The sequence below is a fragment of the Bombina bombina genome, chromosome 5, assembly GCF_027579735.1.
Source record: "Bombina bombina isolate aBomBom1 chromosome 5, aBomBom1.pri, whole genome shotgun sequence".
Taxonomy (NCBI): Eukaryota; Metazoa; Chordata; class Amphibia; order Anura; family Bombinatoridae; genus Bombina; species Bombina bombina.
Genome location: NC_069503.1, coordinates 682,349,151 through 682,361,046, shown reverse-complemented (window position 1 = coordinate 682,361,046; position 11,896 = coordinate 682,349,151). Strand labels below are relative to the sequence as shown.

At 36.7% G+C, this 11,896-nt stretch overlaps 1 protein-coding gene across 2 annotated transcripts in view; it reads right to left on the bottom strand.

Moving 5' to 3' along the window:
• LOC128660697 (serpin B6) overlaps positions 1 to 11,896 on the bottom strand; it is a 118,978-nt gene that overhangs the window by 98,363 nt on the left and 8,719 nt on the right. The gene's annotated exons all lie outside the window — the stretch shown is intronic.

Here is an 11,896-nt window from a genome sequence, read left to right as displayed (position 1 = left end):
TTGAGAACAATATTCCCCAAAGACAAATTGGAAGGATTTTGGGCATTTCACCTTCTACTGTGCACAATATAATTAAAAGATTCAGGGAATCCGGTCAAATCTTGGTGCGTAAAGGGCAAGGCCGAAAACTACTTCTGAATGCGTGTGATCTCTGATAACTCAGACATCGCTGAAACATAGATATTGAGGGCAGATTAGAGCCATAGGCCCAGCAAGTCTGCCCGATATTTCCTAAAAGTATAAACTTATCTAGTTCGTAAAATAGCCTTATGCTTGTCCCAGGCATTTTTAAAGTCCCCAAACAAAAAAGTAGTTCAGCACACTTACCAAATGTATACGTCTGTTCATAGCCTTGGAACAATAAACCTTTGAAAGTGTTGAAATTGGCTGTTGCGGCTGCATTTTGTGACTTGGATTCTTAAAGTCCCCCACAGTGTTTGTCATTACTACCTCTTCAATCAATCACCCTTTCTGTAAAGAGGTGCTTCCTCAAATTACTACCCTTCAGCTTGAGGTCATGACTGTTCTTGAATTTTCCTTTTTTTTTGTAAAAAACTCACTAGCTCTGTTTTACTAAGTCCTGTAAACGTACTTTAAAGTTGCTATCATATCACCTCTTTCCCTTCTCTCCTCTAAGCTATACATATTTAGACCACTGAGCCTCTTCTGGTACGTTTTATTTTTTAGACCATGTACCATTTTGGTAGCCCTCCTTTGCACAGATTCAAGTTTGTTTATATCCTTCTGAAGATATGGCCTCCAGAACTGCACACAATACTCAAGATGAGGCCTAACTGATGATCTGTAAAGTGGCATAAGAAACTTACTATTTCTGCTGCAAATACCTCCACCAATACATCCAAGCATTCTGCTGGCCTTAGTTGCTGCAGTACTACATTGTTTACTAAATTTTAAATCATCTGAAATAATAATCCCCAAGTCCCATTCCTCATTTGCAACAGTCAGTAAAGTGCCATTGAGTCTGTAATTAACGGATTTTTTCCCCCCTAAAAATGCATAATTTTAAACTTTGCTGTGTTAAACTTTAGATCCCAGTCATTTGTTCAATCTTGCAATTGTTGTATATCACTTCTCACTGTGTCTACTCCCCCTGGAACATCTACTCTATTACAAATTTTTGTATCATCTGCAAACAGACATGCTTTCCCCTATAGCCCTTTGATGACATATCTGATAAATATGAGGAACACCACTAGTAACTAGTAACACCATTTACTAAGACAATTTGTTTTCTGTCCTTAAGCCAGCATGCTACACAGTTCACACTTTTTGAGTATAGACCAAGGAGATACAGTTTGTGAATAAGTTTGTTGTATGGGACAGTGTCAAATGCTTTGCTGAAATCTAGATATGCTACATTAACTGCTCCACCCTGGTCTAATACTTTTGTTACATAATCAAAGAAATATGTCTGTCTCAAAAACCGTCATGAGTCTGTAATGGATATCCTGATATGGGCTCGGGAATACTTTGGTAAACCTTTGTCCGTCAACTCCAATCGCCGCTGCATACACAGATGCAAGTTAATACTTTACTTTGCTAAGCAGAAGAAAAATGAAAAAACAGAACTGATAACTTACAAAACTACAATATAGTTAATCCCTTAGGAATGGACCCTCACTCCCTGAGGGTTTAGAAGTTATAATAAAAATTAAATAAACAAGTTAAAGGGATAGCGCTGATAAGCTATTGAAGGACCCACTAGGGATTATATAGTAATGAGGAAGAAAGGTAATGTGATGTTAATGACAGACTAATTGGTCCTCACAAAGTCACGATATAAACTGTGTATTGCACATTTAAAGTCACATTTATTTGTATCCTATACTGCATTTTACTGCAGCACCAACCACACAGGTGTAGAATATGAAAAAAGATATCACCACTTAAAAAGACACCAGGATATTTGTATATATACACGCACCTTAATCTAGAACTGAATACCAGCTCAACTCAGATTGTGATAATACCAGCAGATTTGCGACCAATCATCTGGGCTCATTCTATATACCAAAGTATCATCGATGAACTAAGCTACATTATAATCAATATAAATCTATTTTTATCATCATTTTTTGATATTTTAATTTTTTTCATATATATTTCTCCAAACGCGTATATCATTTCTATTTTTTCATTGCCCTTTTTTATATTGCCGTTTTTATTTTTAATCTTTCTTTTGATTTTTTTGCCAATTGGCACATGAGATATTTTTAACCACTTGGTCTCATAGTATCAGTGTTTTATGTGTGTTGAATAGAAATACTTCATATTGTGTACCCATCAGTACGGATAATTCCGATTATCCTAATTCTTTGAAGGTATAATCTAGATTTTATTAAAGACACAGAGACGAGTATTTTGCATATCTTTCTTTACTACACATATGCAGGCTTTAAAAGTACATAATAACATATACTGAAATACAATAATAAGCAATATAAAGCTGCTTATAACCAACAAGAAAAAAAAACACAACAAAAACAGCCAATCAGAGAAGGGATATAGGTATAAAAACAGACACCACACTGACAAAACCTCCTCTTTCTAATTGATGCTCAGAAAGAATATAATATTAATAAACATAAACAGTCCAAAAAGTCCAAAACAGCATAAGATTACTGCAGCCAAAGAGGTGAAGAATTGAAGAATTCTTTTGAATTGATGCTGTTGATAGCAGAAATCCAAGTTGTCCAAAATCTACTTGGAGGATTCTGAGAATCTTGAAACGAAGGATTAAATCCAGATAACAAGAATAGATTGTATTCAGATGGAAACTGTTAAAGACAAAACTTATTAGTAACATAAAATTACGCAAGGGTGGGAAAATTACAATATAATTGAGGTGGGAAAATACTCGTCTCTGTGTCTTTAATAAAATCTAGATTATACCTTCAAAGAATTAGGATAAATCGGAATTTTATTACAAGACCAGAGACTCCTATTTTGCAAGTTTAAAGCTTAATAGGAAAAAATTTAGGAGAAAAGATTAAGAGAAGCGTGTTGAATGGGTCTGAAATAAAATTGTTTGAAAATTGAATCCGAAGACCAATCTGCCGCACTCAAAATTTGTTGAAGAGGGGCAGATTTTAGAAAGGCCTTCGAGGCAGCCGAACCTCTAACAGAATGAGCTGAAAAAGAGATATCAATACCGGCTTCTTTCATGACCCATTTAACCCATCTTGCAATGGAAGTAGAAGTTATAGGAGAGTAAGGAGGAACAAAAGAAATCAAGAGTTGATTGGCAGAAGAATTTCTGAAAGACAGAGTTCTAGCTGCATAAGACTTCAGACATTCAACCACACAGAGAGAAGGTTCAGAAGGGAGATAAGGATAAAAAATTGAAGTAGAAAGGGTTTTAGTCCTACGAGACAGAAAAAAGGTAATTCCTTCAGGAGAAAAAAGTTTAGAATTCCAATCTAATGCTTTTACATCAGAAACTCTTCTAAAAGAGATTAAACAGAGAAGAGTAGCGAGTTTGGCCGAAAGTTGTTTTAGAGATAAGGAAGAATTATCAGGCCATGATTTAAAAAGGGAAAAAATTAAATCAACGTCCCAGAAAAACTCATGTTTCGGAACCGGAGGACGTTTTAATCTGATAGCTTTGAGAATTCTACAAATCATAGGATGTTTGCCCACAGAAAGATTATTGATTAAATTATGTCGTGCAGAAATAGCTGAACGATATACATTAATAGTTCTGTAAGCAAGACCAGAATCAAAAAGGTGAGAAAGGTAATTAGAAATATCAATTACATCCGCAGAAAAGGGATACAAATTTCTCTGCAAGCACCAGCAAGACCATTTAGACCATGCTGCGAAGTAGCATTTACGAGTTCCTGGGGCCCAGGAATCTTGGATGAGAGATTTAACTCCTTCCGAAAGGCCTCGGAGAGACCAGGGTCCCCTGAGATCGTCCATGCCACTAGGAGAAGAGAACCTTGGAGAACTAGGTTGTGAAAATTGCCCTCCGGGTTCATGAGAAGATGAGGCAGGGGAGGAAAAAGAACTGGAAGATTGACGGACATCTCCAGAAGGGAGGGATACCACGATTGTGTCAGCCAAAAGGGGGTCACAATCGTTAAACGCAAAAGATCCCTGCGAACAGTCGAAATTGTCCTCGGAATCATCGAAAACGGGGGAAAAGTGTAAGCTCTCTGAAGAGGCCACAGATGAAGAAAAGCATCTATGGCCGCCGCCTCCGGATACGGACGCCAACTGAAATACGGACGAATCTGAAAGTTGGTCCTGGACGCAAAAAGATCCAGACAAAAGGGACCCCTGAGAGACTGAAGAGCAAGAAAAATGTTCTTGTCCAATTTCCAGTCGATGAAATCCGTCAAATGGCGAGATCCCCAATCCGCCGCAGAATTTTATTGACCTGGAATATATTCTGCTTTGATAGAAATATTCCTATCCAGACAAAGATGAATGAACTCTTTGGTTATATTGGACAAATCTCTGGACTTGGTACCTCCCAAACGATTGAAGTACCGCACCGCTGAGACGTTGTCCATACGCAGGAGAATAGAAACTGGAGAAGAAAACTTTGCAAAACTTTTGACTGCAAACGAGCCAGCCAATAATTCTAAGCAATTGATATGATATCTTTTCTCTTCCAGAGTCCATTTGCCACCTGTGATGGAGGGACCGCAACACGCTCCCCAGCCTGAAAGACTGGCGTCAGATTCGATAATAAAATCCGGAGTTTTGCCAAAAATGGCTCTTCCATTCCAGGCTTCCAAATGAGTAAGCCACCAAAAAAGTTCCTCTTTGGCTTCTAAAGAAAGAGGAATCAAATGAGAGTAGGAAAAACCTTTTCTCAGATGAAGAATCTTCTATCTCTGAAGTTCGCGATAATGTAATGGAGCGGGGAATATAGCCTGAATAGAGGATGAAAGTAACCCTACTATCCTGGCTATAGTCCTGATAGGGACTGAATCTTTGGATAAAGTTTTCAAAATTTCCTTCTTGATATTCTTCACTTTGTCTGAAGGAAGACTCAAGGTTGATAAAACTGTGTCTATTTGAAAACCTAGAAAGATTAACGATCTGGTAGGAACAAGAATAGACTTCAGTTTGTTTACAATAAAACCTAAAGATTCCAACAAGGAAATTGTTAATTGTAGGTAATATTGAAGATTCTGAAAATCTTGATCCATAATAAGGATGTTGTCTAAATAAATTATTAAACGAACCCCACAAAGTCTAACCCAAGCTACTACCGGTTTCAATAGCTTGGTGAAAATCCAAGGCGCTGAGGATAGACCAAAAGGAAGGCAGGTAAAATTCCAAAATTGGTCTCTCCAACCGAAGGTCAAGAATTTCCAATGTTCCTGAGCAACTGGAACTGTCAGATAAGCGTCTGTGAGGTCTAGACTTACTAACCAATCGTTTTCTCTCAGACATTCTCTTAAAAGATGAATGCCCTCCATCTTGAAATGATGGTAATGAACAAAAGCGTTCAAGGATTTTAAATTTATTACTGGTCTGAATTGATTGTTTTTCTTTTTGACCAGAAAAAGATTGCTTAAATAAACTTTGTGAGGAGAAAGAGCTGGCAAAATCGCTCTTTTGGAAAAAAAAAAAAGAGTTGAAATCTCGTTTTGAACCAGCAGTTCGTCGTTTTTTGAAAATTGGATAGGGTGAGGACGTTTTATTTGAATTGGATGAGAAACGAATTCTATTAGAATACCTGAGACTGCTTTGAGAATCCAAGGATCTGAAGTAATTGAAACCCAATTTTGGGCAAAAAAAAACAAACGATTCTGCCACCAATTCTGTCTGGGGAAAAAGGTGTATGAGGAGGAAATAATGAACATACCTGGAGCCTGTCTTGATCTAGTCCTGCCCCTGAAACTTCTTTGGTTCCATGGGCGTCCTCTTGAAGGGAAAAAAGAGGAAGCTGAGGGTTCCTGATAGTTCCTCTGGTGATAAGGTTGGAACTGTGAAGAGTATTGGCTTGACTGGTGAGCTTGGAAGTAATGAGACCTTGAAATGAAGGGTTTACGGCCGGGAAAGCGGCCTCTGCCTCTCCTGGCCCTATCAGAGAAACTCTGAGATGGGTAGAAAATTTTCTTCACTGAAGATTTAACTTTATTTAAGTTGGAGAATGTATTTACATATTGGTTCAGTTATTTTAAATATGAATCTCCAAAGAGGAGACCATTGTTGTCCGACGCAATACTATTTGAAGCAAAATCACATATCTTAGGGTCTATTTTTCTCCGAATGTTTCGGCGTCTCTCAAGAGACATGGCAGAGTTGGTATTACCAATGAAACACAGTAATCTTTGGACCCATTCTCTGACTACAAAAGGATCCAAAGTGGTATTTTCAGCCACTCCCATTTCTGACAATTCAAACAATTTAGAAAGGGGGCCTACAGTGTCAAGAAGTTTATCTTGACAGATTTTCCAAGATCTGTCAACCCCTTCTTTAATTTATACCCAGGAGAGCCAATAAATTTTAGGACTTGGGGATCCACTTCGGGGATGAGAGCGGCATTTTTTGGGAGAAGAGGACGAGGGCATTCTGCCCTCATGTTATTCCTAGTTTGTTTTTTTAAGGGGTTTGCGGAGTTGGAAATCAATAAACTTAGCGATGTCAATTGGGGGGCACCATTCCGAAGAACGGGGATGGTGTAATTCGTCAGGGTTAAATCTTGGGTTACCCAGACAATCTAAAAATTCATCTTCCTCATTAACATTTTTTTATTTTTTTTTCATCTTTTTGTGTTTTTTGGCAGCTGGAGAATAATTACATTCGCCTGAACTATCAAAAGAATCAGAATTAATATCAGTTTATTCCTCATCATCAGAGGAATTCAAATTAGAGGAAGGGATTTTTGCAATATTTTTTCAAATGGATTTTGATTTGGACATTGTTATAGAATTCCCCATTTGAGGACCCTTGGGGTGCAGGGTTCGTTTAACAGCAGTATTACTTCCTCTGCCGTGAGGAGAAGAGTCAGAAAGTAACTGACGTGATTTAATAATTATTTTTTTACTAGCTTGAACCGCAATAGAAGGATTCTTTCTTTTAAGAAATGTTTTGGTATCTTTAATACCCATTAAATCAGTCATTTTATTAAACAGTTTACTCATAGAAGAGTCAATCATAACTTGCACAGGGTGTGCAGTTAAGGGAATGGTCCCTTCAGGAGTTTCAGACATAATGATAACAATATAATAAAACTATTTTATGAATAATGAAAACTTTCTTAAAAATAGCTAAAATAATTTAGGTCTCCAGCTGACTAACTAAACAAATACAATATAATGACAATATATTAATGATAATGGGCAAAATTCTATGGGAATTAAAAAATTTTAATTTGCAAACCGGAATGGAAAAAATATTTTTTACCACAAGATGGCAATAAAAACTAAAGCCAGGAAACAATTTCTTACAAAATACAGGTCAGAGCAACAACCGGAGGGAAACAATGTTGCTAGTCTGGCCACCAGAGCTGCACTGAGGCGTCTCTCCCACACGTCAGGAGAGAGGGCGGGAAGAGAGCCTCAGGACAGCCCCCAAAATGGCGGCGCCGCTGTGTAGCGCAGAGGAGAACCTGAAACAGATACTCAGACAGAAGATGCAGCAAAAAAACGGCGGTTTAACCCGCCGAAAAAACGAACAGTAAGAATATAAAATTAGATATAATATAAAATTAGAGATTAGATAAAATATAAATGGAGGAAATTTTTTTTTTGACAATTAGGAGGAAATAATGAAAATAAGAGACAGAAGAAAAAACGGAAATAACAAGCAATATAAAGAAGCTGCAAAGTAATATATAAAAGACAAACAATAAATACATTCTTTATTCAACAATAAAATAGTATTGTGATAAGAAACTTATCTCTTGATGAGCAGCAAAAGAAAGAGGAGGTTTTGTCAGTGTGGTGTCTGTTTATACCTATATCCCTTCTCTGATTGGCTGTTTTTTTTGTTGGTTATAAGCAGCTTTATATTGCTTCTTATTGTATTTCAGTATATGTTATTATGTACTTTTAAAGGCTGCATATGAGTAGTAAAGAAAGATATGCAAAATAGGAGTCTCTGGTCTTGTAATAAAATAAAGAGTACTATATTCATATCCAAGTACACTGTGACCTTTCAACATCACGAATATATGCGTCCTTATTAACGTCATTGTTTAATTAACGTAATTTTTTAATTAAAGGATGCTTATTTTACAGATTTGGATATTTGTTATATACATTGTGTATGCTATTGATGATTTTATCTAATGGTCATAAATAAATTATATATATATATATATATATATATATATATATATATATATATATACACATATACACACATACTTTCACCATATTTTGTATATTTGCTTCTATTTGTGTAAACAATATAACCATATATTTTCATATTCTTATCCACATTAGATTCAATACTAGCTAATGGCAATCCATTCCCTGTTAGAAGAATAACTCATTAACATCACATTCCCTTTCTTCCTCATTACTATATAATCCATAGTGGGTCCCCTAGTGGGACCCTCAATAGCTTATCAGCGCTATCCCTTTAACTTGTTTATTTAATTTTTATTATGCTAAGCAGAAGCCATACATCAACAATGTCAAGAAGCGCCACCAACTTCTCTGGACTCTGTCTCATCTAAGATGCACAGTAGCACAGTGGAATTGTGTTTTGTGTTCCGACAAGTTAACATTTCAAATAGTTTTTTGACAAAACAGCTGTCCTGTTCTCCGGGCCAAAGAGGAAAATGACCATGCAAGCTGTTATCAGCGTCAGGTCCAAAAGCCAGCGTCTTGTCATGGTATGGGGGTGTGTGAGTGCCCATGGCATGGGTAACTTGCACATCTGTGAGGGCACCATTAATGCAGAAAGATATGTGCATGTTGGCATAAGAGTGCAGGTTCTAGCATGGCCTACCTGCAGTCCCGACCTGTCTCCAACTGAGAATGTTTGGTGCATTATGAAGTACAAAATAGGGCAACGAAGGCCCCGTACAGCTACGCAGCTGAAGACATGCATAATGGGTGAATGGGGGAAAATTCTGCTTGCTATACTCTTGACAAAGTCACGCCGAGACGTGACGAAACGCGTAGAGACCCGCCCACCCCCTAGCTCATCGCTCCTGTGAAGCCTCCCCAGTTCCGAGTCTGCAGCCAGGAACTTGGAGGTTTGAGTGCCGAGGAATGCTACACTAAGTGTGATATTATTTCTTATTCATCAGCTCCATTTCTAGTGCTTCAATTCCTGTGATTGCCATATCTTATATGAACTCATATGAACTTTATTGCCAGCCTGGACTTGGTAACCTTGGAGTAATACGGGAGGAACACGCGAGAATCAACATCCTTCTAGATACAGACATGAAAACACTGGTTTGAGCCGATAAGTTTATGGTGTACAAGTTACACATATGCTGTTTTTATATTTATCTCTTGTGAGTGACCATTTGTCGTGTGTGATATATATTAAATTGTTTATACTCTGCATTTGAGTCCACGCTCCTCTCTTCTATCTTTTAGAAAACTTGCTAAACTTAACCAACTGGTATCTACATTGCACAAATGCTTAATAAGTGTTATTAAAAGAAAAGGTGATGTTACAGAGTTATAACAACTTTTTGGAGTGTGTTGTAGTTATCAGATTTAAAATAAGTGTGTATTTTCAAAAACAAATGAAAAATTAAATTAAAACATCAAATAATGTGTTATTAATATGTTTTGAATATAGTACAGGGTGAATTGAATTTTCAAATGACTTTTTTTTTTGCATTTTCCCTATTTTCCCAACTTTTTCGGAGTTTGGGTTGTAATAAACCTGCATAAAAAAATAAATATGCAGACCAGTCATCGATAAGATAATTGAGGCATGGGCTAAATTTCAGATTTGGAATTTATTTGCTATAGGAATGCAGCATATAGCCACAGACAGCAGCTGTTTTTGGCGCTGAATATATCAGTGTGGAAATGCAACACACAAAGATCTGTGCAAATCCAGGTCTTTGTACTTTCACACTGGTCTATTTAGAGCCAAATGCTGCTGCCTATAGCCGTATCCACCATTCATTTAGCAGAATACAAAGTTTATCCCATACCTCCTATAAATAGGGCCCCATTTATGAAAGTCCGGACAGAAAGTTTGCTTTAGTGAGCCTGCCTGCCTGGCAATGCAGCCAGCTGCCCGCATTTAACACTTTACCAGTCCACTTGCTACATTTATGTTTTCTTCTCTGGCTTTTCATCCACTCTGCTTTCATTACTACTTTATGCTGGGTTATCAAATAATGGTTAAATATTTATACATGTTACACTGGCAATTTAATAAATCATTTGGTGCTCTAATGTTATTTTTTGCTATCTGTAAGCATGGGACAAATGGCCCATAGCCTGTTAAGTATTACCCAGGGTATGGGCCAAGAAATAGAAATTGCTTATTTTTTGTTGTTAATTTCCAATTATCATGGCCCCCCTAGTAATACTTACCAGTGAGAGAATACAAAGCAGCAATAAAAGAAAGGGTGGGAAAGAAAGAAATACATGGATATAAAATCCATAAAAATGAAACTGAAGACAAAATCTTCCAACCAAACCTAGCAGAAGCTGATAGGCAAACAAGTTTTAAAAATAGTTCCTTTTTTTCTGTAAGCCATGGAGAACATCTGTACAACCAAACCAAAGATGGTAAGTCTAGAAGGAGCCTGACCTGACGAGAATATGATAAGCCTTCTGGAAGTTGTTCATTCTATTATTTGTTTGAACACAAAATAACTTGAACAAACCAAATAAAGATGTTGACCTTGCGAATGTCTACCCAAAATGAGGACCTTGTAACAAAACAAAGAGAAAAAACAGCTACAAAAGGAATTGAGTCTTCTAGCAGAAAACTTCAAACAGATGACAAACAAGGAGGTAAAAATGAGTCAATTGAATACCACTGCTTATTAGGACTGAATGAAGGAAAAAAAGAATGTCTTGACTTCAATAAAAGTCAGAGACAACATTGGTAACGGTTCTCAAGATTATTCCATGATGATAAAATAATAAGGTATGACAGTATCACACAAAGTAACAAATTCTAAACATCACTGGTATTGAAATAAAATAGTTTCTGGAAAAATGATTTCAATGAGAAGGATACAAAAGTAAGAACCCAGGATGAAATTGTAAAACTAAGTAAATTGGGTATGGACCAAGACTTGAAAAGATTGCATAACCAAAAAGATCTAAAGACGCAGGTGTTGGAGCACAAGCATCTTACAAAAAGACCAAAACTTTTTAATTAACTGAGATATAATCTTATTTGCAGAAAACCAACAGACAGCAGAATATCTGCTATGAAGCATTATATTGGACCATCCAAAAAGGAAAAACAAATCAAGAATCGAATACAAAAAGTTGTAGGTTTATAGAGTGTAAACAAAACATTAAGCCAAAAAAATTAAACTGCAGTTAACAGACACTTTCAGCAGCCAAGCCTTAAATCTAAAACTCTAAATATGAAAATATCTATGGGAGTTTGTCGACCTTAGCACTAGATTCCAAATTCGCCTCCAGGCCTCCCCAACAGAATAGAAACAAGCAAAACAGCTATGTAAAAATTATTAGCTGATTTTTCACCTGTGCCCCAATAAAGGAGGCACACTTAGGTAAGTCAGAGAATATGCTCAAATATCAGTGCCCCAGAGGGAACTATAGTCTGCATGACAAAAGAGAAGGACTACAATAATGTTATCTTTTCCTTAAAAACTCTCTAGTAGATAAGGAATCAGGAAAAATAGAGAAAACACAGAGTGAATTCCCAAAACAGAGTATCCAATCCTAGAGCTTGACATCTGAAAAAAATAGATATATTGTGAAATTGCCAAAAGAAAATA